At 40.0% G+C, this 27638-nt stretch overlaps 1 protein-coding gene and 1 pseudogene across 8 annotated transcripts in view; one reads left to right on the top strand and one right to left on the bottom strand.

Moving 5' to 3' along the window:
• SPIDR (scaffold protein involved in DNA repair) overlaps positions 1–27638 on the top strand; it is a 527842-nt gene that overhangs the window by 253163 nt on the left and 247041 nt on the right. The window lies entirely within an intron of this gene.
• Positions 387–1859, bottom strand: LOC116813312 (NSFL1 cofactor p47-like; annotated as a pseudogene).

The raw sequence follows: 27638 nt of genomic DNA, 5'->3' as shown, positions 1-27638 counted from the left end.
TACTGAGTACAGTTCTTTTGGAAATTAGCATGGCAATATGTAGCAAATGTCAAAAGAAATTGCATACTTAATCTAGATGTCCATGCCTGCAACTTTATTCCAAGGAAATTGTTTAGCATAAAAAAATTATGTGCATAAAGCACTTTTTTGCAATGGAACTCTTCTCTCCCTCCCAAAAATTATTTTACAGTTTTAGAGTTTCATAAAGTATGAAAGATCATAATATATTAAATAGAATGGGGAAATATTCAGTAGAGTATTTGCAAAAAAACAAAATGTTGTGTATAATGTAGTTGCACATATAGTTAACAAATATACTTGTTGAATTGTTGATAGAGTCTAGGAAGTTACAAATGAAAAATTGTATAAGAATTATGTGTATGTTTGGAATTTTTTGCAATAATTACAATCTTCAGTTTCTATGTCTATATAATATTTCTTTTTAGTGAAAATACATCCACTACTCGTTTTTGGTTGTTTTTATTTTTTTCACTAAAGTCCATTGATTGTCACAAAAACTCAGGAAATACAACTAAGGAGAAAGCAAATGTTCAACCAAGACCTAAGAACCCAGAGCTATGGAGGAGATGTCACACTGGACTACTGGTGTGCACAAGGGGGCAGGAGGGATGATCCCCATGGGGCATGGCCACTGGCTGTGGGAAACACAGGAGAGAGGCCAGGCAGCTGCCTGGGCAGTTAGGTTCACCACTGCATGATGGCAGCATTGAGCAGGTTGGCTTCCTTCAGGGTCCAGCTCTCGTCGGCCAGCTCTTTGTTTGGGAAAGTAGTCATGAGGATAAAGCTGGTGGCAGCCATGGCTGGCTGGGCATCCACAATGAAGAGTTGGATGTTGCTGATCCTGTGGCTGTGGTTAAATTTCTGCACCAGCCTCACACCGTCTGCAAGCCGAATTTGGATGTTTGTGGTAGTCTCTGATTCGACGATTAAGATGGAAGAGCTGGCTTTGGCTTCATTTTCTGCCAGTTGGTCTGGAGAGATGGTACTCAGCACCTAGAGGGCAGTGCTGCTCAGTTTCTGACCCTCGCCAGTGAAGGCTTTGAAGGCTTATTTGGACTTCATAAAGTCCTCGTCCTGATGGCCTCCATATCCAAGTTCGCTTGTCCACTGTGAGCTAGCCTCCACAGCTCTGCTGGCACCTCCCCTCTGTGGATAGACTCCAGAAACTGGGCATCGGATGGGTCTCAGTAGCTTCTGAGTTCTCCATTATCCAGGCTGAATCCACTCTTGCAGAGTTTCAGTACTACATGAACATCTTGGCTGGAATGCTGTCTCTTTTCTCCTGTCACATAAGCAGACTCTTCCTCTGGTGCTGTCCCAAGGCCGTAGCCACCTCCTGCAAATGGTCTTGGTGTACTGGTCTCTCCAGGTCTCTTGGTCACTCGCTCCACAGCTACAGCTCCATGCTCTTTGGCACCTTTAAAGAGATCATCCACCAGCTCATTGGGACTTTTCTTTCTGGGAGGGCCAACAGTCTGCTGTCCACTTCTCTCTGAGGCCCCAGCATGAAACCTCTGGCCTTCCTCCTCTTCCTCATCCTCATCTTGGTCATGAGTGAAGTCTCTAAAGGATGTCACTCTATTATCACTAGGGGCTGTGCCTCTGGACACTGAACGGGAGGTTGCCTGTGAAATGGTTATGATGTCTTCTTTCTCTGTGTCATAAAAGCTCGCTAGCGCAATCTGCAAGTCCCAGGTAGCCGACTCGAAGAAGCAGGCCCGGTCCTCCTCGGTGCCCGTCACAGCCACGAACTCTCTCAGCGCCTCCTGTTGCTCCGCTGCCGTCTTCGTCCCATGCGCCTCCCCACGTCCACTACTTTCGTATCGTTTCCAAAGCATCCTTGAATGGGACTTTTGTCTTTCTCCTGAGAGGGAGCTTAGCAACTGGGTTATTGAGGATGGTTTAATAGAGGGGGACGTGCTAGCTGAAACCCAAACTCTTGTGTTGTTCATCTCACCCTGTCTACACACTGTTGCCTATGGTGATTGGTCCGCTGAGGATTGTTGTTAATCGCTTTTTACTTGTTTTTCTCTTCCCCCAAATCCAAAAATGTTTTGAAGATAAACAGTAAATATGGCTTATAAGGCCAGCTCTGTTCCCTCTCTCTCTCTCTCTCTCTGTTTTGGGAGGAAGACATTGTGCATTTTTAAAGCATAACATGAAGGAGGTTTTAGTATAATATGATTTAGTGCAGGCCTCAGCTGCTATCTCTCCCAGTGGTTTTGCTGGAGGCTGGAGCTTCCCGACAGCCCTGACCACGGAGAGGTGGAATGTGGCGCTGACGTCATGGCCGCTCCTGGGAATGTTTTGCATTCCTCTTCCTGGCAGTGGTCAGGTGGCTTCCAGCAAGAATGAAGGACAGCAACTTCCAAAGAAGAAAAAAAGAGAGGAGGAAAAGGACAGTTTATAATCAAAGTATTGCGGGGGAGGCACTTTAATTCTGAGCCAAAATTGAAATTAGAACCAGATGTCTTGCATTCCGATGCTGCACGAATGTTAAATAAATTTATTAATGACTGTAATAACTAAGCTATTTGACTTTTTACTGAACTTAAGTCTTGAAACTCTGTAAGAATTATGGTAAAACGACTTCTTGTAGTTGACATTTTAACTATGAAAGCAGCTTTCTGAGTGTAAAAGCAAGGATCCTGATGAAATAACCCTCTAGTTAATCTACAGGCTGTTTTAAGGTCTGTTAATATTCTGAAAGGTCACTTCTGAAACATAAAATCTCGGTAATCTGTTAACATAGTTTGTGCTGTTCAAACAAATTTAAGCCAATCATTGAGAGAGGTAAACTATATTTTAGCATCTGCTGCAGAATGTCTTTTCTCAAAATATTTACACTTCCAATGTTATTTCTGTACATTACTGCTCAAACCAGATATTCAAAACAAAACAGATTCTTAACAAATAGGTTTTGCCCAAGTCTTAGAACTCTGCAATAATATGTGTAATAGAAAAATAGACAGTAATTGAAAAGTTTGTGTTTTTCTTGTCTTCCAGCCACTAAAGTACCTCTGTTCAAAATCGCTATACTGGTTTAGCTAATTAGAATCTATACGTCTGTATTTTAAAATAAAATATTATACTTTTTAAAAAAACAACTTGTCTTTCAGTAGATTTGCACTCATTTTGATATAACAGCAGTTACATTAACAACAGTTCTCCAGTTTAGGTGAAATCTGTTTGAATACTTCCTGTTATACATTGAAATGGAAAGTTGGCTTCCTCTTGTAGGTCATGTTGCTGGTGAGGAATTTCCAGAAATGTGGAGAAGTGCTGACTCATAGTATACGGTGGACTGATCCAGCAACAGTAGGACTTGAGGGGGTTTTTTGAGCTATTGGCTGAGGCAAGCAAAATATGTGGCTGTAATGTTTCATTTTATTTTTAGATATAAGGGTGAAGGTGGAGGAGAGACTGTTGCTTGGCATGGGATCTATGTTAATAGCTTTAAAATGGCTACAAGTTCTAGGGTTAGATGTGTGTCTAAATGTGTGTTTTCCTGCAATCTATTATTAGAATTTGGAAAACAGGTTGTTTTTGCTGTAGTCACCCTACTGTTGTTCTCTCCGCCTCTTGCCCACAGGTGAACGATGTGCCTTCTTGGGCTGTGGTTGGTGACTCACCATGGGTTCTATAATGTGAAAGTCACATAGTACTTGGATTCAGGAGAGTGCTGCAGAAAAAGGTCCATGGCATTGCACCTTTTGTGTCTGATCAAAAGTCCCTGAATCTAATAATAACAATTTAAGTATTAGCTGACAGGAGTACAGAGAAAAACTAGCATTTGTTGCCTTTAATATGTCTGCTTGTGTCCTATGTATTTTACATTCGTTAAATTGTCTGACTCTGAAGTTACTGATTGAGTGTTTTTTCATTCATTTGGTATAGAAATGACTGCTAGATTGGGTTTGGTACAGGGATTTCTAAAACAAAAACTCACCACCTAAACTCATCCCTGGTCTCATAAAGTTAATATATCCCAAATGCACTTATCTATCAGTTCTACAAACATGCACTCACTGCTCTGTGTTGGTGCTGATGACATGGAGAAGAGGAAAATGTGCTCCTTGTTACCTGAGGGGAGGGAGGTGCTGGGAGACCACTGCAGGGGATGTGTCTACAGAAATATGTATAGTGTTACTTTTCAGTTACTATGGTAGAAATCCAAGGAAACAGTGAGGCATAAAAGAGGGGTATACTCAAATCTGTGCTAAAGTCTGTGGAAGTGGTTTTTTGGATGTGATTCTGAGGCTGTCAGAGTTACTGATTGAAAGTGATTTGAATAGGCAATGTTAGGAGAGACATAAAAAATAAAAACCAGAATATGATGAGGGGGATAAGGGAAATATAAGTATGTAGGTGACTGATATTCAGATATCTGAAAAGGAAAAACAAATAAACAATATACTACAAATTATATTTGTATGTGCTTTGAAGCCAACACCCAAAACAGCACACATGGTTTCACAAGCACCTCTGACTGCTTTCAAAGGCTGTAAAAGGCTATGCTTTTCAAAGATATTCTGTCCTTATGTTTCTGAGGTTTATATTTTTCATCATTCCTGAAGAATTTGAATAGCTGTTTGTTAATCATAAGGATTCACAAAATCATAGAAATTATTTTAAACACGATTTCCTGTTTTCTTTAAAATTCAACAAAAGGAAGAGCACATCTGACCCCCACTAGCCTTCAACTGATTGTAGTGTGTTTTCTGACAATAGCCCATTACTTAGATTTTCTATCTGCCAGTTTCTTCTGCTAAAAGATCTTCTGCTAAAGAAACCAGTGACCTATTTTGGTGCTTATGAGGAATTACTTACAGAATTAAGCTCATAGTTCAAAATATGAGGGATCATTCTCTGCTTTTTTAAGTGTGTGTTCTCCAAACACTTAGCAAAGAAGAACCTTGTCAACATCTACCTAATAATTCTGTCTGAGAATCAACTGAATACTGTTATGTGGTTGTCCTTAGTTTTGATGTCCTCTGGTATAGAAAAGACTGAAAGTGATGAAGATGGGGTATAATTAAAGCCTGCCCCTGTCCCAAAGGATCCTTGGGAAGTGTCCCAATCCCCTTGGGAGGCTAATCTACAAATCTTAGGACCAGAATAGTGACATATATGGCTCTATAATAGCACTTACCGGACTTTATTATATTTTGTCTCTCATTCCCAGTACTGTATGAAATTCTAGGTCTAAATTGTCTGAACTGTTTTTCTATGCAGATCTCATAAGCGTATAGATATTTAATCCATTTGTTGACTGAATAAATGAAATTGCTCTTCCTTGAGGCAGAAATACATTTCCTCTGTAAGCTTTTGTGTGTATACACATACAGTCCATGAAATGCCTTTTTTTCCTTTTTGAGACGGAGTCTCGCTCTGTCGCCCAGGCTGGAGTGCAGTGGTGCGATCTCGGCTCACTGCAACCTCCACTGCCGGGTTCAAGCGATTCTCCTGCCTCAGCCTCCTGAGTAGCTGGGACTACAGGAGCTCACCACCACGCCAGGCTAATTTTTTGTATTTTTAGTAGATACAGGGTTTCACCGTATTAGCCAGAATGGTCTCGATCCCCTGACCTTGTGATCCGCCCGCCTCAGCCTTCCAAAGTGCTGGGATTACAGGCGTGAGCCACTGTGCCCGGCCAATGTCTGTTTTTTAAGAGACAAAGTCTGCCTTTGTTGCCCAGGCTGGTCTTGAATGTCTGGGCTCAAGTAGTTAGTCTTTGGCTCGGCCTCCCAAAGTGCTGGGATTGCAGGCATGAACCATCATACCCAGCCTCATGAAATGCTTTTAAAAAAAATTGTGGTAAAATATGCATAACATAAAAATTACCATTTTAACCATTTTTAGATGTATTTTCAGTGGTATTAACTACAATCATAATGTGGTGCAACCAACACCGCTCTTCATTTCCAGAACTTTTTCATCATCCCCAACATGAACTCTGGTGCCTACTAAATAGTAACTCTTCTCCCCATAAGTCCCTAGTAACCTCTATTCTACTTTCTGCCTGTATGAAGTTGCCTATTCTAGGTAACTCTTAAGTGGAATCATACAATATTTGTTATTTTGTGTCTGGCTTTTTTTTACTTAGCATAATGTTTTCAAAGTTCATTCACATTATGTGTCAGAATTTCCTTCCTTTTTTAAGGCTGAATAATATTCTATTGTATGTATATGCCACATTTTTTTTTTATCCATTCATCTGTTCGTCCTGTGAAATATTTGGTTTGTTTTCACTTCTTGACTACTGTGTGAATAATGCTTCTGTGAACATAAGTATACAAGTATCTGTTTAGTTTCTGCTCTCAATTTTTTTTCAGCTATAGATCTAGGAGTGGAATTGCTGGATTTTATGGTTTGACATCTTAAGGAACTACCATATTGTTTTCCACAGAGGTTGCATCATTTTATATTCCTACCAGCAATGCATGGGACTTACAGTTTCTCCACATTCTCACCAACACTTATTATTTTCTTTTTTTGATAATTGCCATTCTAATGGGTGTAAAGTGGTATTTAATTGTGGTTTTGATTTGCATTTCCCTAATGACTTGTCGCCCAGGCTGGAGTGCAGTGGCACGATCTCGGCTCACTGCAACCTCTGCCTCCCAGGTTCAAGCAATTCTCCTGCCTCAGCCTCCCAAGTAGCTGGGATTACAGGCACCTGCCACCACGCCCAGCTAATTTTTTGTATTTTTAATAGTGACAGAATTTCCCCAAGTTGGCCAGGCTAGTCTTGAACTTCTGACCTCAAGTGATCAACCCATCTCGGCCTCCCAAAGTTCTAGGATGACAGGTGTGAGCCACCGTGCCTGGCAGATACACCTTTAAATTCTGAAATACCCTCACTTAAAAAAATAATTATTACTATTACTTGCAAAATAAAAGTCTGCTACTAAGATACAGAGAGTTCCTCATCAATCCTTTATACTCTAATACCAGCCCTCCCCGTGCCCACAGACACTGGGTGCTTGACATGAGGTGCATATCCGTGACCACAGATGTCCCTGAGGCTGCTGATCCCTGAGGCTCAGAAAAGAGTGGGTTTCTCCCTCATTAGCTAGTCTGTCTACGCAATATTCTGTTGATATATTTGTATCAAATTCGTTAGGTATCCAAAATGATTATGTTCATCTATCCTGATTGTAGTTTTCTCAGAAAAAAAACATGCTTTTAACCTAAAGCTATCAATAATATGTAGGCACTAAATAATTTGAAAAGAAGTTTGTGAAATTATTCACAGTGAGAACATCTTGTAATCATGAAATCAATGAAAAATTTGCTAATTTTCGTGGTTTCATTATTCGTATTTAACTCTTTAATCCATCTGAAATTTATTTTGATGTATCATTTGAGGGTAGAGATTAATTTTAATTGTTTTTCAAACAATTTTATCAGCACTACTTTCTGAATAATTTTCCCTTACTGATTTTAAATGCTTCTCCTATCGTATGTTATATTCCTATACATCATAAGAGTTCTTGCTTCTACATTCTAGTTCATTGTGTTATAGCTTTTCTTTTTCATTCTAATCTCTTTCGTTAAGCTAATATACATTCTGTAGTTGGAGTTTTTACTTTAATTTCTAAGGTCGTTAATACTGTTAAAAAATATTTAAAGTAATTGTAGGCTATTCAGTGAGTATTCACAGATATTCTCCATGTGAAAAAGTGCATTGGTGGCAATTCATAGATACATTGGTCTGGCATAGCAGCCAGGCACTTTGTTAGTTCCACTTTCACCTCATGCTAGACATGCTGGCATCCTAAAAGTTCAGGTGTATTCTTGTGATGTGCTTATTATTATATTCAGGAACTTATTAATAGAAATTAAATTATAGAACCTGCTGCTCCATTTAATTGGCTACAACATTCTTGCAATGGTAACTATTTTGCCTTGGGCTTCACCTAATTATCTCCGTTAGAAGTGTAGAAATGTTTATAGCATTTCCTTTTTGAATATTTGAAACAAATATTTTTATTTGACTTATGATGCTTTTCTCTTTACTTGACCAAGAAATGATATGGTGGTCCCATTATGTGTCTAGATGCTGTGCTGAAAGCACTGGGAAGCAGGAGCACACTCACACCAGAGCCTCACATCTAGTAACAGCCACTCGCTAGAACTGGGGTGATAGGACATGTTGTTATATCACTGAAGTCTTCTACTACTTTTTTTTTTTTTTTTGAGACAGAGTCTCGCTCTGTCACCCAGGCTGGAATGCAGTGGCGCAATCTCGGCTCACTGCAAGCTCCGCCTCCCGAGTTCATGTCATTCTCCTGCCTCAGCCTCCTGAGTAGCTGGAACTACAGGTGCCTGCCACCGCGCCTGGCTAATTTTTGTATTTTTAGTAAAGACAGGGTTTCACCATGTTAGCCAGGATGGTCTCAGTCTACTGACCTTGTGATCCGCCCGTCTCGGCCTCCCAAAGTGCTGGGATTACAGGTGTGAGCCACCGTGCCCGGCCTCAAGTCTTATGCCACTTTTAAAGTCTTATGTTAGCAAAATGAAGAAATGTGAATAACTGGTGAAACCTTTGAAAGCCAAGCTCTAAGATTCCTGTAAAGGACTGTAGGTTGGAAATAATTTAATAATGCCAAGTACATATGATCAAGAAAATGATAAAGTGGACAGTTCTCTGACCTGGCTATGTGTTTTGTTGTTGTTGTTGTTGTTTTGGAGACAGAGTTTCGCTCTTGTTGCCCAGGCTGGAATGCAGTGGCGTGATCTCAGCTCACTGTAACCTCTGCCTCCTGGGTTCAAGCAATTCTCCTGCATCAGCCTCCTGAGTAGCTGGGATTACAGGCACACGCCACCATGCCTGGCTAATTTTTGTCTTTTTAGTAGAGGCGGGGTTTCATCATTTTAGCCAGGTTGGTCTCAAACTCCTGACCTCAGGTGACACACCTACCTCAGTCTCCCAAAATGCAGGGATTACAGAAGTGAGCCACTGTGCCTGGCCACTATGTGTTCTTTTAAGCCCCATAACAAAGTTTTTTAAAAGATGCTTTGGTCGAGCGCAGTGGCTCACACCTGTAATCCCAACACTTTTGGGAATCCAAAGTAAGGAGGGAAGATCACTTGAGACCGGGAGTTCAGAACTAGTCTGGGCAATATGGCGAGACCCTGTCTGTAGTAAAAAAAAAAAAAAAAAAAAAATTAAATTAGCCAGGCATGGTGGCACAGGCCTGTAGTCCCGACTACTTGGGAAGCTGAGGTGGCAGGATTGTTTAAACATAGTCCAGGAGATCAAGACTGCACTGAGCTGTGATGGCACCACTGCACTCTAGCCTAAGTAACAGAGCAAGACCCTGCCTCAAAAAAACAAACAAAAAAGATACTTTGATTATATGTGATAGCAAGTTCCCCAAAAAAAATAAAAAGAGATTAATTTATAAATACATATGCTTGATTGGAGACATGATCTTTAAAAATTTTTAAACAAGGTACATGATCAAAGACAACTGAATTAGTCAATGAGCATAGAGTGTGACAGATTTTAAAATTCTACCTCTCATCATTATATTAAGCCCTTCTACCAATTGGTATAGCACAAATTCATCCTGAATCCTATGGGAGGAAAAGGGGTTAGCTACCAATAATCTTATAGCCTGAACTTGACTATAGATAATATAGTTGTATTTGAATATGGAGTATCTATTATTTGATTCCCACTTAGTTATCTTTAGTTTTCCTGAAAACTTATAAACAGGAATTTTAGGGACGCGCCTCTTGTAACACGGAGAGGCAAATATTTTATAAACTCTGTACACATTCCTGTATTGATCATCTGGCTCATTAAATAATCCTCCATCTTGTTAATGATCAGTTGAACGTGTGTAAGCCCCATAGATGGCGGGGACCTGTTCCATTCATCTTTTTTTCTTCCTTTTGAAACTGGTATATGTTGAGTGTCTGATATAAATTGAACAAAAGTTGAATTGTTTAATTTTATGCTTGTATCAAGCAAGCTCCCAGAAGTCTGGCTAAAGAGTAGTTTGTTCATTTAAAAATCTAGCCTTGAGAATCTTTGTACCATGAATATTTTTCTCTCTCAGCCCCAGAGCCAATTCCCACCCCTTTCAGTCTAATCTTTGGCAACACAAGACCGTGTGCTGGAAGTGGCATGAAAATTCTTAACTTATTCCTTTCAAAAAAGAAGCTAACTGTATTTAATGCTTTGTGTAGGCTATTTCTTTTCATCCTTAACACAAATGGAAGGGAGGTATTATTGTAAATTTGCAGATGGGGAAACTGAAGTCATCAAGGTTAAATAACTTGCTGAATTCCCACCACCAGTGGATCACAAAGCTGTGTGACACTGAGCATGACTTCCCAAAAGAACCCCATTTTGCCATCCTATGATCTGTAGATGAAAGTAGGGTTTGCTGATGGCCCTGAGAAAATCTTGCTCTGAAGAAAAGTAAAAAGGCTCCACTTCTTTAGAGGAAAATGCATGTGTACCATTTTGAGAATGAATGTTGGATCCAAGACGTCTGACAATAGAGAGGCTCCGAAGAATGGGGTAATACATCACAAAGATTGGATGGGATCCATGTATGCCTCTGCACCCTTCCTTGTTTCTAGGGGGCTGTTCCAAAGCCAAGTTGAGGTCAACCTCATTCAGTTTTACCAGAGATTTAATTGGACATGCTTTGGCTAATCAACTAGTAATAACCATTTTTCACATTTCTTCCTTTCCTTACTGCTTTCTCCTTAAGAGCAAATAATTAATACCAGAAATTTCTGTCTTGGGTATTACGGGACATGTGTAGCTGTAAATGAAGAAATTACAGAACCTACATGGAAGATACCAGAAACAATACCCAGTCGTTTTGTTATTTTTTTTTTCTTTTTTTTTTTAAGACTGAGTCTCGCTCTGTCAGCGCTATCTCGGCTCACTGTAACCTCCACCTCCCAGGTCCCTATTCAAGCAATTCTCCTGCCTTAGCCTTCGGAGTAGCTGGGATTACAGGCGTGCATCACCATGCCCAGCTAATTTTTGTGTTTTGAGTAGAGATGGGGTTTCACCATGTTGGCCAGGCTGGTCTTGAACTCCTGACCTCGTGATCTGCCCACCTCAGCCTCCCAAAGTGCTGGAATTACAGGCATGAGCCACCGCGTCTGGCCACTCTTTATTTTTTTATTTTCCTCTACTCAAGACAGCTTAGAAGAGAGATCCATTTTGCATTTGGAATTCTTCCAGTTAGTTTTGAAATCTAATCAACAAGATTGGGGAATATTTTATGTTAATGAAATATGTTCCTAGTTCTTAGAAATATATGAATGAGGCCAGGCACGATGGCTCATGCCTGTAATCCCAGCACTTGGGGAGGCGGAGGCGGGCGGATCACTTGAGGTCCGGAGTTCGAGACCAGCCTGTCCAACATGGTGAAACCCCGTCTCTACTAAAAATACTAAAACTAGCCAGGCGTGGTGGCGGGCGCCTATAATCCCAGCTACTCTGGAGTCTGAGGCAGGAGAATTGCTTGTACCTGAGAGACAGAGATTGCAGTGAGCCGAGATCGTGCCACTGTACTCCAGCCTGGCAGCTTGGGCGACAAGAGCGATGGTCTGTCTCAAAAAAAAAAAAAAGAAAAAAAGAAACATGAATGAGCAGGAGAAAAAGAACTGTGATACTGAAGGGGTCGTCCTCTCCTCCTGTGCTCCACTCTTCCCAATGGAGCATGTGCTTTGACTCTGGGGTTTCTGCAGCATCCGCAATAAATATGTAACTGTATTTTGTATTTACCCACATGTGTTTTCCCTCACATGGTGTCTTTCCCTAAATCTGTGAAGAAAATAACTGTTTTAAAGTTCATTTATTTTCTGCATTTGGTTGTCAGCAGCAGGAAAGGCTGCCGAAGGATCCGAGCCAGCGTGGAAATGGGAAGGGCCAGTGAGCTCAGAGGGAAAGAGGAAGTCTCTATGTCCTGGTTACCAGCATGACCCCAGGTCGAATGACTCCCTCACCCTCTCCTCCTGCCAATGTTGGTTAGGGTTCAAATGTGTTCCTACCCAAAATCACACAATGTCACTGTGTGGGATGCACAATATTCCATTGCTTTGCTCTGTTAAAAAAGACAGTTAAAAGTAAGAAGTAGTTGTTGCAATTTTTAAAAACATGGTTTTTAAAGCTATCTTTATTATTAGTTTTTAATGCTAAAAGCATTTTATTTACTGAAGATTCTTGGTTTTGGATAGGTTTTATTTTTTCTTTAGGTGGTAGTACTCTATTTCTGAGAAAGCTCTTTATTATGCATCATTTGTGAAATCTCTAGTAACCTGATGATGTTTCTGTCACATTGTTTTGAAAGGAATAGTTCAAAGATTTAAAGTGATCTTTTTTTGTTGTGTGTGTGTGTGGTTTTCTTTCTTCCTTTCTTTCTTTTTCTTTCTTTCTTTCTTTTTATTTTTTATTTTATTTTATTTATTTTATGTATTTTATTTTATTTTATTTTATTTTTTGAGCCAGGGTCTCACCCTGTCCCCCAGGCTGGAGTACAGTGGCACAATCTCAGCTCACTGCAGCCTCGACCTCCCAGGCTCAGGCAATCCTTCCACCTCTCGAATTGTTGGGACTACAGGCATAGCGAGCCACCATGCATGGCTTTTCTTTTTTAATGCAAGTATTTCTTTTGGAATTCGAACTTTAATACTACTTTGGTGTGTTTTCACCTAAATTCCATTTTGTGAGCTTCTTAGTATTTGATTGAAAACCTATTTCATTTTACTTGACCCTAACTAGATCAACAAGATAAGGATATTACCCAAAGGTCGTTTCTAGTAGGATTGTAGCCACAAACGTCAATTCTGTAGCCAAGTGTGGACTAATGTGGACTGAGAACTTGGCTTGGAGGAAAGACGCATTTCCACCTGTTCAGGGAGGTTTGAAGATTATCCATGTTTTAAGGGAAGAGGCCAGCTGAATGTGGAGAGTGCAAAGGTGTAACTATCACTTGAGCTTTTTAGAAATCCTTCGATGTAGCCGCCAATTTAAATAAACCACCTCAAGTCCAGCCAGTACAGCATCTCTGCTTTATCTTCAGTGTGAGTCTGTCTACCTGCCGGCTGGTGATGGGGGTCAGGCTGGATCATGGATGCGACCACCCTGCACCCAGGCCTGCCCCTCTTTTCCCTGTTACATAGTGCTGGGCAGCCTCTGGGGACCTCACAGATTTTTGTTTTTTAGTGGTGATAACAGCATGATCAGGCCGCAGCCTTCTCAATAAGAAGTGCTAACTTCCTCAGGAAAACAGAAGTGTGGTATGCAGCATTACATAACCCAGTTTCTCTGGTGATACAATTTTAGTATTTGAAAGCTGTTTTGAAGTCGTCCCACAGAACTGCAGGCCTCTCTGTTTTCCCATATGAGGTGAGGAGATGGCAGTTTTGTCCACACACCCATGAAAAAAACACAATGACGGATTAAGTGTCCTGAAGTGTCAGAAGGATACCTGGTGTGGTAGTTTCTAAAATACCACTAAAAGTTATTTTAGAGATGAATTAATTAGAATTGACACCTGAGTTGGGTTATCAAATGAAATAAAGGGTGCCAGGTGAATGTAAATTTTAGATAAACTACCAGGCACATGTATACTAAAAAAATTATTCATTGTTTATCTGAAATTTACATTTACCTGGGCATCTTGTATTTTATTAGGTAAATCAGGCAACTCTCCACCTGAAACTAGATTATGCAAACTAAGAATTAACATAAAAAGTACTGTCATTGTGTGGATGAGAAATCTCCTCCTCCTATACTCCTAAACCAGTTTAGGAAGCCTGTGCTTCATCATTTCTCATATACTCTCTTCCCATGTACATCCAGATTAAAATGTGTGTATCTGGCATGTGGCTCACTGTTTCACATGCCTAACTGCAGCCCCTCTGGGAGCCTATAGTCGCAGCACCATTTTGGTAGGTCAGCCGTGGGCAGCAGGTCCTGAACTCTCCTGACCACCCCCGAGGAACTGCAGGCTCTCAGCATTTGCGTGTGTTCCTCCTCAGAGCCCTGGGACAACCCCAGCCAGCTAGAGGCAGAGAGACGGGCACGTAAACCTCCTGGCACATCTTGCGGGTGCCTGGGCCAAAGTATGCGACTGTCCTAATTCTCTGAAGGTCTCAAAGCATTTTCATATTAAGTTATTCAAGTGACCCAGAGAACAAGAAAGGAGTTGCTACTGCATGATGTCAGAGAACACTCAGAGGTTGGAAGGGAATTGGGAGAACTAAGTAATTATTAATAAATTCTAAAACTTTAATAATCAGTATTCAAAGGAGAAAGAGTGGAGCTAACACTTTGTACCAAGGGTGCTGGTCGTGGGAATTAAGACGTCTCCTGCAAAAGATTTCCGATACAATTTAGTAAAATGTAGTTTTTAGGGGAGACCTTTTACAGAAGGAAGCTTTTATTTCCAAAGGACTTCATGAAAGGTGTAAAGGCCACACTGTGAATTAGGGATGACACACCCTGTTTTGAATTGGATTTCCTGCTAGTTCTGATCCGAGGCATTCTTCCCGGACTAGGGTGAATTCAGTTCCAGTGTTTGCTTGAAAACTGAATCTGGTCATTGTATTTGCAGTTTGGCTTCCTGCCTGCTGTTAAAGTACAGAGCAAACTTCAGCTAGTTACTCCCTATGATTCTGTGTCCTCCTAAAGAGCAGGGAAAGAAGAGGGGAAAACCCAGGGGGTGACTGAGTTCATTTACATGCTGTGCCAAAGGGCAGCTGCTTGCTGCCTTGTCGTCACAAGATTCTGTGGAGAATCCTGATATTCCATTTACCAGAATAGGAGACAGCCTGGAAAACAAAAGGAAAAAAAGTATCTTTCTTTCTATGGTTCTAGCTTTGGCATTACTAACTGAATAACCTACTTTCTTTTTCTTTAACAAACGTAGGTGAAAATTTAGAAAATTTTATGTTCTCTCTCTTTCCAAAGTTTTCTGTATGAAGAAAGAACTTATAAAAAGAGGTCACAGCCGGGCGCGATGGCTCACGCCTGTAATCCTGGCACTTTGGGAGGCCAGGGTGGGTGGATCACTTGAGGTCAGGAGTTCGAGACCAGCCTGGCCAACATGGTGAAACCCCATCTCTACCAAAAATACAAAAATTAGCCAGACGTGGTGGCGTACACCTTTAGTCTCAACTACTCAGGCAGCTCAGGCAGGAGAATCGCTTGAGCCCAGAAGCCACTGCACTCCACCCTGGGTGACAGAGTGAGACCCTGCCTCAAAAAAAAAAAAAAATCACAAGGCAGGGTGGTAGCACTGCTGGCTAGTTGGACCTGGCTGTGCCTAGTGAGTTGTCCTGAGAGAATACCAGGTTGTGTACATGCAGTCTGGATTTGTGGGAAGTGTGGGGGGCTTACCCCTTTTCCCTGCAGTTGTAGAAAATGTGATGCAATCTGCTCAGTGTAGTTCCAGCCACCCCTTAAGATACCTGGCAAAACTTAGCAGAGTGTGGATCAGAAGGAATCCAGAAGCATATAGTGGCACCAGCCTATGTGTCCTTAGGAATCTTGTATTCCCCTGAGTTAAACTTAGAGCCTCTGAATTTGCGGAAAGGACGGAAAGGAAAGATGTTCTGTTGTGGGGCTGTTCCCAGGCTCAGCTTCCTCACACTGAGGCAGTGCATCTAGTACTGAAATAAAGAACATTGCAATGATGCCTGGGGTCAGCAAGTGGCCTTGCTGACATCACAACATGTGCATTTCTCACTGTTCTTGGTTATTTAATTCTGGTCTGGTCCATTGGAATAGAGCCAGATTAAACATCAATAAATTTTGAGTTTACTATTAACAAAGAGCAGAGTCCTGCTACCTTACTGTTACTTTGCTAGGTGCTAAGAGAGAAATCAGAAAGTTTAAGGCATGGATTTTGGTCACAGGGAGCAAAATCTAGTCTTTATTGGCTAAGAAGCCTTAAAAACCATGTAACTGACACATAGTGGCAGACCACAAGCAAAAAGAAAAAAATGAACCCTGCTTCTTCTTGGCTGTTTTATGGAGATGGTGCATTTAGCTGCCTGGTGTTTAGACGAACCAAGTGTACAGAAATGAAACCGTTCAGGAGATTCCCAGAGCTAACTGCAGGGTGCTGCAGGGATGTGGCAACTGAACATCCAGGAACTGTAACAAGACAGTGTTTAAATAGGTCAAAATGAAGCAGTCCAAAGCAGGAGTTCTGACTTCTGGTTTCCAGTCTGGCATGTAAGGCGGGTGGAAGTTGTCATTCCTGTCTTCACAATAAGAAAAATTGAACAAACTAAAAATCAGTGGTTTTTAGCTTCATCAGAGAATTGTCACAGAACAAACAGCTGCCCCCAAATTGGAGCAAATGACAGGCAAATAAACAGAGAATCACAGCTTCCCAGAGCAAAAGACCTGAAGCAGAAGTATCCAGCAGAACCCAGAAGCAGCCTAAGAAAACTTCAATGAATTCACACATTGCCAGAGGCTCGATGTGGACAAGCTTGCAAGTTACACTCCAGGGGGTCATGTCTTGGAGAGAGGAGGCACACTTTTGTTTTATGTTTTATGTTCTATGTCTAGGAACCCTGCTATGTTCTCACTGTGAAGATCAGGGAACAACCCATTGTGCTTGTATCCGGGAAAGGGAAAGGTAGCCATTTAACAGAATACCGGAGCATTCAGCCCTCAAGAGAAACTATTTTACCAGAGTCTGACCAATTGGGGTTTTATTGGAGCCCAGTTAACTTAGGGGGAAGGAAAAACACCAACACCAACTCCAGATTTCCTCCAGCCTTCCTGTTTCTCTGGGGAGAAAAAAGCTCAGAAGCACCTGTCAAGATCACAGCCCAGAGGCACAGGCTTACTAAAGACCTAGACCTCATCATAGGACTATAGAACACCTCCCATACCCTGACACCATACCACCACGTCAGCAAGGCTCCTGTGTAGTAACAGAGGAATAAAACGGAAAGAACTGAGCATCTCAGACCTTATTTAAGAAGAAGGCTGTAGAGAAACCCAAAGATAACAGGGGAGACAAAAATATGGATACCAGAGAAAATTTTAGCTTTGGAAAACACTCTAGCAAACAATAATAATAAAGACAGCCCATCATTAAAGTCGCCAGGTCAACCAGATGTAGCCTCTATAGGTGTTGGCCTTGGCAACCAGCTTGGGATCAGTATGGTTTGCCAGATGGCCCCCATTGGCACCAGTCTTGGTTGGGTTCACCAGATGTTGCCTGTGGGCTACTGTTTTATTTTATTTTTCTATTTCCATCTTTGGACAGAGAGCTACTATTCTTTTATTGGATGTGAAATGGTGAAGGCACACACACATATTGCTGTCATTGTTTTCTTGCTTTCCTAAATTACTTTTACCAGTGGTATATCTTTTTTTAAAAACTATCTACTTGGAGATGGTGTGTCTTGATTGACATCTCATGGAGAAGTTGATGGGGAAAATACTGGTTCTGTGGAAGGACTCTCTCCATTAGTGGCTTGCTCATCCAGCTCTGATCTTTCTGTTCCAAGACTCTCCCTGTTTCAGCAACAGCAACAACATGATAATAGCAAACCTCACATATGTTGTTCCAGTGGATAATTGTAATTTTTTTAAATAAATCGTTGTAAAACCAAGGACAGTTTCATCACCTTTTTCTATATAGCTGTTCACATGGGGCCAATCTGTCTTTGCAAAAAAAAAGTGAGAAAAGGAATCCTTGATACTTTCCCCTTCAAGTCCAGCATCTGCTTGTTTAAATACATATCTCATGTAAAATGGGAAAGATAAAAAATGTTAAAAAGTGAAGTTTTAAAACCTTATACTAAAGATCTTTATACTGCAGTCTGTCTCACACAGTATATCATGTCTGGCTTTCAACAACAAAAAATTGCTAGGCGTTCTAAAAGACAAATAAGTCACAGTTTGAAGAAACAGAGCAAGCATTAGAACCAGACTCAGGTTTTGCAGAGGTGTTAGAATTAATCAGACTAGGATTTTTTTTAATTCCTAAGATTAATATGTTAGGGGCTCTAAAGGGAAGATTGGACAACAGGCAAGAACAGGTGGGTGAAGGAGAGAAATGGAAACCCTAGGAAAGATCAAAAGGAAATCCTAGAAACCGAAGATACTGTAACAGAAGTGAAGAATGCCATCAGTAGACTAGACGTGGCCACTGAAAGAATTAGTGAGCTTGAAGAAATGTCAACCAAAACTCCCAAAACTAAAATACAAAAAGAAAAAAGAGTGAAAAAAAAAAGGGAACATAATATTCAAGAACTGTGGGACATTTGCAAAAGGTATAGCATATATGTAATGGGAATACCAGAGGAGAGGAAAGACAGGAAGTCAAGAAAAGAATTTTTCCAAATTAATGATAGGTTCCAAACCACAGATGCAGGAAGCTTAAACACCAACAGGATAAATAAAACAAAATCTACGCTTAAGCATGTCATACTTAAGCTGCAGAAAATTACACACAAAGAAAAAACACCAAAGGGGGAGCTGGCAGAAACATATACCACCTATAGCGGAAGAAGGAAAAGAATTACATCAGACTTCCCTTCAGAAATCTTGCAAACAAAAAGATGTAGCACAATATTTAAAGTATTAAAGGAGGCCGGGCCCGGTGGCTCAGGCCTGTAATCCTAACACTTTGGGAGGCTGAGGTGGGAGGACCACGAGGTCAGGAGATCGAGACCATCCTGGCTAACATGGTGAAACCCCATCTTTACTAAAAATACAAAAAATTAGCCAGTCATGGTGACACGCACCTGTAATCCCACCTACTTGGGAGGCTGAGGCAGGAGAATTGCTTGAGCCCAGGAGGCGGAGGTTGCAGTGAGCCGAGATCGCATCACTGCATGCCTGGGCAACAGAGCGAGACTCCATCTCAAAAAATAAATAAATAAAATAATAAAAATAAAGTATTGAAGTAAAAAACTCACCAACTTAGAATCCTATATCTAGCAAAAATATCCTTCAAAGGTGACAAAAAAATGAAACACTAGCCCAGATAAAAACTGAGACAATTTGTCACTACTAAGGCTACCTTGCAAGAAATGTTAAAAGAAATTATTCAAAAGGAAGGAAAATAATATAGGTCAGAAATTGAGATCTACATAAAGAAAGAAGGATTATAACTGAAGGAATAAATGTAGGTAAAATAAAACCTCAGTTGATCTAACAGAGAAGTTTGTTTAAAATAATAGCTAAAATGTATTCAGTGGTCATAGTTCATGTATAAATGAAATGAATGACAGCAATATTATAAAAGATACAAGGAGGAATTAGAAATATTTTGTTATTGTAAAGTACTTGTGCTAACACCATGGAGTGGCATAGTGTTATTTAAAAGTGGACTCGAATTACTTTTAAATGCACATCAAACTCAAGAGGAACCACATAAAAAAGTAAAAAAGGAAGTACAATCATATATCACTTAATGATGGGGATATGTTCTGAGAAATGCATTATTAGGTGATTTCATCATTATGCAAACATCATAAGGGCACTTACACAAGCCTAGGTGATATAGCCTACTACACATCTAGGCTGTATGGTATAGCCTACTGCTCCTAGGCTACACACTTGTACAACATGTAACTATACTGAACACCATAGAACATTGTAACAAAATGACAAATATTTGTGTGTCTAAACATATGTGGCTCATGTCTATAATCCCAGCAATTTGGGAGGCTGAAGCAGGCAGATCACCTGAGGCCAGGAGTTCCAGACCAGCCTGGCCAAAATGGTGAAACCCCAGCTGGGTGTGGTGACACTCGCCTGTAATCCCAGCTATTCGGGAGGCTGAGGCACAAGAATCACTTGAACCTGGGAGGTGGAGGTTGCAGTGAGCTGACATCGGGCCTCTGCACTCCAGCCTGGGTGACACAGCGAGACTCTGTGTCAAATACAAAACAAAACACCTTTAGAACCATGGCGTCAGAAAAAAAAATAAACATATCTAAACATAGAAAAGGTACAGTAAAACTGTAGTATAAAGGTTAAAAATGGTGCCCCTCTATAGGGCACTTACCTGTAATGGAGCTTGCAGGACTGGAAGTTGTTCTGGGGTCAGGGGCCATCAGTGAGTGAGTGGTGAGTGAATGTGAAGGTGTAGAACATTACTAAGCACTACTGTAGACTTTATATAAACGCCAAACACCTAGGCTACACTAAATTTATAAAAAAGCATTTCTTTCTTTAATAATAAGTTAACCTTAGCTTACTGTAACTTATTTACTTCATAAACAGTTCTTCTTAACTTTTTTATAGTTTTGTATATATACTTTTATGTAGTTTTGTAGTAACACTTGGCTTATAACACACATTGTACAGTTGTACAAAATTATTTCAAAAGTTTTTTTATATCCTTATTCTAAAATTTTTTTCTATTAAAACAAAATGTTTTATAACTTTTTTTTTTAAAGGCAAGATTGTGCATCCCCCAGACTGGAGTGCAGTGGCGCAGTCATGACTTAGTGCAGCCTCAAACTCCTGGGCACAAGCGACCCTCCCACTTAAGCATTCCAAGTAGTTAGGACTCCAGGAATGTGCCACCACGCCCAGCTACTTTTTAAAAATGTTTCTCGTTTTGTTGCGCAGGTTGGTCCCAAACTCCTGGCCACAAGTGTTCTTCCCACCTTGGCCTCCCAAAGGTATTACAGGCATAAGTCACTGTGCCCAATCTTTTTAAAAAAACTTGTAAAGCTTTTTTGCTAAAAATGGAGATACACAAACATTAGCCTAGGCCTACACGGGGTCAAGATCATCAATGTCACGCTGTCTTCTACCTCTACAACTTGTCCCACTGGCTGGCCTTCATGGGCAATAATGTGAATGGAGCTGTCATTTCCTATGACAACAATGCCTTCTGGAAAACATCCTGAAGGACCTGCCTGAGGCTCTTCTTGAGGAGATGTCATTCCTTTTAGAAATATATCCATGGTAGATCACTTGGTTTGTTGCTTTATCATCATAGATTTGCTTATAAGCAGAGAATACACCATGAACATTCCTCAACATTAATGAAAATCTTTTGGTACTGGGGTTTGTGTTTTCAGAAGACTTTTTAAGGAGCCTGTTGAGGTCTGTAAAAGCTTCTGCTAAACCCTTCACTGGGAATTTACTTGGGGATTCTACTTCTGTTTCTTCTCCTGCAGTTTCCTTTTCTCTTACCTCTTCTTCAGGTATGCATTCCTGTTCCAGTTCCAAGAAAGCCTTATTAGTCAATTTCTCAGGACAACATCACTAGGCAGTAAGAATCTTTCAGCTCCATGATAATCTTACAGGACCACTGTCATATATGCAGTCTGCCATTTACTGAACCACCATTATGTGGCATACGACAAAAATTATTACATTAAGAGAAGAAAAAAAAGGAATCATATAAAATGGCCAATTAAAACTATAGGCAGAAAAAGAGTAGAATACAATAACAGAAAGAACAAGGGCAAACAATAGAAGACAGTAACAAATAGTAGATATCAGTCCTGCTATATCAATAATTGCTTTAAAGATCAGTGATCTGAACTCTAATTAAAAGACAAAGATTGTCAGAGTGGATTTTTTTTTTTTTTTTTTTTTTGAGACAGTGTTTGGTTATTTTGTTTCCCGGGCTAGAATGCAATGGCGCGATCTTGGCTCACTGCAACCTCCGCCTCCCAGGTTCAAGCAATTCTCCTGTCTCAGCCTCCCAGGTCGCTGGGATTACAGGCACGTGCCACCATGCCTGGCTAATTTTATGTTTTTAGTAGAGATGGGGTTTCTCCATGTTGATCAGGCTGGTCTCGAACTCCTGACCTCAGGTGATCCACCTGCCTTGGCCTCCCAAAGTGCTGGGATTACAGGCATGAGCCACCACGCCTGGCCCAGAGTGGATTTAAACAAAAATAAAACTCAACTACAAGATGCCTATAAGAACCTCATTTTAAATATAAAAACACGGACAGGGATGCTAACATTGATGAAAAGAAAACTGGAGTACCTATATTAATTTCAAACAAAGCCAACTTTAGAGCAAGAAAAATTATCAAAGATAAAGAGGGAACATTACATAATGAAAAAGAGGTCAGTTCTCCAAGATGGCATAACAGCCCTTAATGTGTATTTATGTGACAACAGATTTAAAACACATAAGGCAAAAAACTGATAGAACTGCAAAGAGAAATAGACAAAACCATTGTTACAGCTGGAGACTTCAACACTCTTTTATAAGTAATTGACAGATCCAGCAGGCAGAACTCAATAAAGGCGTTGTTGAAATGAACAACACAATCAACAGAATCTAATTTACATTTATAGAATACTTCATTCAACAGCAGCAGAATATACATTCTTCTCAAGCTCATGCAAAACATTCACCAAGGCAGACCAAATTCTGGACCATAAAACACATCTTAACAAATTGAAATGATAGGATCCTACAGAGTATGTTTCAGACCATAATGGAATTAAATTGGAACTCAGTAACAAAATACTTGGAGGTTAAACAGTACAGTTCTAACACACATCAAGAAATCTCAAGAGAAATTTAAAATATTTTAACAAAGTGAAAATGAAAATACAACATAACCAAATTTGTTTCAGTGAAAGCAGTGTAAAGAAAATTTATAGCACTGAATGTACACAATAGAAAAGAAAAAATATTTAAATCAGTAAATCTAAACTTCCACTTTAGGAAACCAGAAAAAGAAGGGAGAATTAAATCATAAATAGAAGGAACAAAATGATTTTTACCAATAATTAATAAATAAGATAGTAAAAATTCTCAACTCAAAGTGGATTAAAGAATTAAATGTAAAATCCCAAACTATAAAAACCCTGGAAGACAACTTAGGCAGTACCATCCTCGACATAGGAATGGGCAAAGATTTCATGACAAAGACACCAAAAGCAGTCACAACAAAAGCAAAAATTGCCAAGTGGGATCTAACTAATCTAAAGAGCTTCTGCACAGCAAAAGAAACTCAAAGGAATAAACAGCCTACAGAGTGGGAGAAAATATTTGCAAACTATGCGTCTGACGAAGGTCTAATATCCAGCATCTATAAGGAACTTAAACAAATTTACAAGAGAAAACCCCATTAAAAAGTGAGTAAAGGACATGAGTAGACACTTCTCAAAAGAAGACATACATGTGGCCAACAAGCATATGGGGAAAAAAAACCCTCAACATCACTGATCATTACAGAAATGCAAATCAAAACCACAATTACATACCATCTCACACCAGTCAGAATAGCTATTATTAAAACGTCAAAAAATAACACTTGCTGGCGAGGCTGCAGAGAAAAGGGAACCCTAATACACTGTTGGTGGGAGTGTAAATTAGTTCAACCATTGTGGAAAGCAGTATGGTGATTCCTCAAAGAGCTAAAAGGAGAACTACCATTCGACCCAGCGATCCCATTACTGGGTGATAAGGGTTGGCTCTGTGTCCCCACCCAAATCTCACCTCGAATTGTAATAATCCCCACATGTCAAGGGCAGGACCAGGTGGAGGTAATTGAATCATGGGGGCCGTTTTTCCTATGCTGTTCTAGTGATAGTGAGTGAGTTCTCATGAGATCTGATGGTTTTGTGAGTGACTGGTATTTCCCCTGCTGGCACTCATTCTCTCTCCTGCTGCCCTGTGAAGAAGTGCCTTCCACCATGATTGTAAGTTTCCCGAGGCCATCCCAGCCATGCAGAACTATGAGTCGATTAAACCTTTTTTCTTCATAAATTTCCCAGTCTTGGGTGTTTGTTCATAGCAACATAAGAACAGACTAATACACTTGGTATATGCCTAGAGGAATATAAATCATTATACCATAAAGACACATCCATGTGAATGTTTATTGCAGCACTGTTCACAATAGCAAAGACATGGAATCAACCTAAATGCCCATCAACAGTAGACTGGACAAAGAAAGTGTACATACACACCATGGAATACTATGCAGCCATAAAAATGAACAAGATCATGTCTTTTGCAGGAACATGGATGGAACCGGAGGCTATTATCCTTAGCAAAGTAACACAGGAACAGAAAACCAAATACCACGTTCTCACTTAAAAGTCGGAGCTAAATGATAAGAACTTAAGAACACAAAGAAGGAAACAGCAGACACTGGGGTCAACTTGAAGAGGGAGGGTGGGAGGAGAGAGAAGAGCAGAAAAGATAACTGTTGGGTACTGGGCCTAATACCTGGGTGGTGAAATAATACATACAACAAACCCCCATGACACATGTTTACCTATGTAACAAACCTTCACATGTACTCTCAAACCTAAAATAAAGGTTAAAAATTAAAATTAGGCAGAAATTAATGAAATTGAAAACAGGAAATTAGAGAAAATCAACAGAAAAAAAAGCTGGTTCTTTGAAAGATTAATAAAATTGATAAATGTGGAGCCACATTAAGAAAAAAGGAAAAAAGACAGAAATTACTAATGTCAGAAGTGAAAGAGTGACCATTACTACTGATCCCATAGATACTAAAAGGATAATAATGTAATATTTTGGAAAACTCTCTGCCCACAAATTCATTAACCTAGTTGAAATAGACCAATTACATTAAAGACACACTCTACCAAAACTCACACAAGGAGAAACAGATAATCTGAATAGACCTGCATTTATTAAAGAAAACCAGTAGTAACCTTTCCAAGCAGAAAGCACTGCTGGGTTCACTGGTAAATTCTACCATTTAGGGCAGATGGGTTCACTGGTAAATTCTTTTTTTATTGTTGCTTTTTGTTTGTTTGTTTTGTTTTTGTTTTTTTTTTAATTTTTAGAATTTTATTGAGTGTGCTTTTTCTGTTATTATTTTATTATTATTATTATACTTTAAGTTTTAGGGTACATGTGCACAATGTGCAGGTTTGTTACATATGTATCCATGTGCCATGTTGGTGTGCTGCACCCATTAACTCGTCATTTAGCATTAGGTATATCTCCTAATGCTGTCCCTCCCCCCTCTCCCCACCCCACAACAGTCCCTGGAGTGTGATGTTCCCCTTCTGTGTCCATGTGTTCTCATTGTTCAGTTCCCACCTGTGAGTGAGAACATTCGGTGTTTGATTTTTTGTCCTTGCGATAGTTTACTGAGAATGATGGTTTCCAGTTTCATCCATGTCCCTACAAAGGACATGAACTCATCATTTTTTATGGCTGCATAGTATTCCATGGTGTATAGGTGCCACATTTTCTTCATCCAGTCTATCATTGTTGGACATTTGGGTTGGTTCCAAGTCTTTGCTATTCTGAATAGTGCCGCAATAAACATAAGTGTGCATGTGTCTTTATAGCAGCATGATTTATAGTCCTTTGTGTGTATACCCAGTAATGGGATGGCTGGGTCAAACGGTATTTCTAGTTCTAGATCCCTGAGGAATCGCCACACTGACTTCCACAATGGTTGAACTAGTTTACAGTCTCACCAACAATGTAAAAGTGCTACTATTTCTCCACATCCTCTCCAGCACCTGTTGTTTCCTGACTTTTTAATGATGGCCATTCTAACTGGTGTGAGATGGTATCTCATTGTGGTTTTGATTTGCATTTCTCTGATGGCCAGTGATGATGGGCATTTTTTCATGTGTTTTTTGGCTGCATAAATGTCTTCTTTTGAGAAGTGTCTGTTTATGTACTTCGCCCACTTTTTGATGGGGTTGTTTGGTTGTTTGTTATTTTTATTTTTATTTTTTTTTGTATATTTGTTTGAGTTCATTGTAGATTCTGGATATTAACCCTTTGTCAGACGAGTAGGTTGTGAAAATTTTCTCCCATTTTGTAGGTTGCCTGTTCACTCTGATGGTAGTTTCTTTTGCTGTGCAGAAGCTCCTTAGTTTAATTAGATCCCATTTGTCAATTTTGGCTTTTGTTGCCATTGCTTTTGGTGTTTTAGACATGAAGTCCCTGCCCGTGCCTATGTCCTAAATGGTATTGCCTAGGTTTTCTTCTAGGGTTTTTATGGTTTTAGGTCTAACATGTAAGTCTTTAATCCATCTTGAATTAATTTTTGTATAAGGTGTAAGGAAGGGATCCAGTTTCAGCTTTCTACATATAGCTAGCCAGTTTTCCCAGCACCATTTATTAAATAGGGAATCCTTATCCCGTTGCTTGTTTTTGTCAGGTTTGTCAAAGATCAGATATAGTTGTAGATATGCGGCATCATTTCTGAGGGCTCTATTCTGTTCCATTGATCTATGTCTCTGTTTTGGTACCAGTACCATGCTGTTTTGGTTACTGTAGCCTTGTAGTATAGTTTGAAGTCAGGTAGCATGATGCCTCCAGCTTTGTTCTTTTGGCTTAGGATTGACTTGGCAATGCGGACTCTTTTTTGGTTCCATATGAACTTTAAAGTAGTTTTTTCCAATTCTGTGAAGAAAGTCATTGGTAGCTTGATGGGAATGGCATTGAATCTATAAATTACCTTGGGCAGTATGGCCATTTTCACGATACTGATTCTTCCAACCCATGAGCATGGAATGTTCTTCCATTTGTTTGTATCCTCTTTTATTTCATTGAGCAGTGGTTTGTAGTTCTCCTTGAAGAGGTCCTTCACATCCCTTGTAAGTTGGATTCCTAAGTATTTTATTCTCTTTGAAGCAATTGTGAATGGGAGTTCACACATGATTTGGCTCTCTGTTTGTCTGTGATTGGTATACAAGAATGCTTGTAATTTTTGTACATTGATTTTGTATCCTGAGAGATTGCTGAAGTTGCTAATCAGTTTAAGGAGATTTTGGGCTGAGACAATGGGGTTTTCTAGATGTGCAATCATGTCATCTGCAAACAGGGACAATTTGACTTCCTCTTTTCCTAATTGAATACCCTTTATTTCCTTCTCCTGCCTGATTGCCCTGGCCAGAACTTCCAGCACTATGTTGAATAGGAGTGGTGAGAGAGGGCATCCCTGCCTTTTGCTAGTTTTCAAAGGGAATGCTTCCAGTTTTTGCCCATTCAGTATGATATTGGCTGTGGGTTTGTCATAGATAGCTCTTATTATTTTGAGATACGTCCCATCAATACCTGATTTATTGAGACTTTTTAGCATGAAGCGTTGTTGAATTTTGTCAAAGGCCTTTTCTGCATCTCTTGAGATAATCATGTGGTTTTTGTCTTTGGTTCTGTTTATATGCTGGATTACATTTACTGATTTGTGTATGTTGAACCTATCTTGCATTCCAGGGATGAAGCCCACTTGATCATGGTGGATAAGCTTTTGGATGTGCTGCTGGATTCGGTTTGCCAGTATCTTATTGAGGATTTTTGCGTCAGTGTTCATCAAGGATATTGATCTGAAATTCTCTGTTTTGGTTCTGTCTCTGCCAGGCTTTGGTATCAGGATGATGCTGGCCTCATAAAATGAATTAGGGAGGATTCTCTCTTTTTCTATTGATTGGAATAGTTTCAGAAGGAATGGTACCAGTTCCTCCTTGTTCCTCTGGTAGAATTCAGCTGTGAATCCATCAGGTCCTGGACTCTTTTTGGTTGGTAAGCTATTGATTATTGCCACAATTTCAGAGCCTGTTATTGGTCTATTCAGAGATTCAACTTCTTCCTGGTTTAGTCTTGGGAGGGTGTATTTGTCGAGGAATTTATCCATTTCTTCTAGATTTTCTAGTTTATTTG

This window comes from Hylobates moloch, unplaced genomic scaffold (assembly GCF_009828535.3).
Source record: "Hylobates moloch isolate HMO894 unplaced genomic scaffold, HMol_V3 SCAFFOLD_9, whole genome shotgun sequence".
Lineage (NCBI taxonomy): Eukaryota > Metazoa > Chordata > Mammalia > Primates > Hylobatidae > Hylobates > Hylobates moloch.
Note: the sequence above shows the minus strand (reverse complement) of the source record. Positions and strands in the feature narration are given on the sequence as shown.